The sequence below is a fragment of the Etheostoma spectabile genome, chromosome 11 (assembly GCF_008692095.1).
Source record: "Etheostoma spectabile isolate EspeVRDwgs_2016 chromosome 11, UIUC_Espe_1.0, whole genome shotgun sequence".
Taxonomy (NCBI): domain Eukaryota; kingdom Metazoa; phylum Chordata; class Actinopteri; order Perciformes; family Percidae; genus Etheostoma; species Etheostoma spectabile.
In genome coordinates, this window is record NC_045743.1 from 19,817,539 (window position 1) to 19,817,911 (window position 373).

General features: G+C 39.4%; 1 long non-coding RNA gene across 1 annotated transcript in view; it reads right to left on the minus strand.

Annotated features, from left to right (window-relative positions):
- Positions 1-373, minus strand: part of LOC116697573 (uncharacterized) — a 2,604-nt gene that overhangs the window by 100 nt on the left and 2,131 nt on the right. Inside the window, exon 3 of the long non-coding RNA XR_004334012.1 lies at positions 1-10. This exon is cut by the window's left edge and continues 100 nt beyond it. This is a non-coding gene — a long non-coding RNA (uncharacterized LOC116697573). The remainder of the gene's footprint in view (positions 11-373) is intronic.

Genomic DNA, 373 nt, shown 5'->3' on the forward strand with positions numbered 1-373 from the left:
GCGTAGGAATCTATGTTAAGAGAACATTTGTGATCCAGTAGCGCAAAAAAAGAAAGAAGAAAAGCATTTCCATACAGAATAAAATTATTTATTTACATATAGTATAGCAACAGTAGGTTACCTTTTCAGCTCAGAAGCGTCTTTACCTCCAAAACAAGTAATGTTTTTACTTTTGTAAATCTTAAAACGAAGACACTAGACCTAGAGCTGTTCTCATTAGGGGCTCAGTGATTTTAGCATCGTAAAATACGGCTTTCTAAAACATCTCTGAGCAGCACTGGCTCTTGCTGTCTTGAGCCTGTGCGTGGAGGGTGTGCGACTATCGGCTGCGTGTGGTCAGTGTTTTCTTTCTTTCATTCCAATTTCGGGTCTG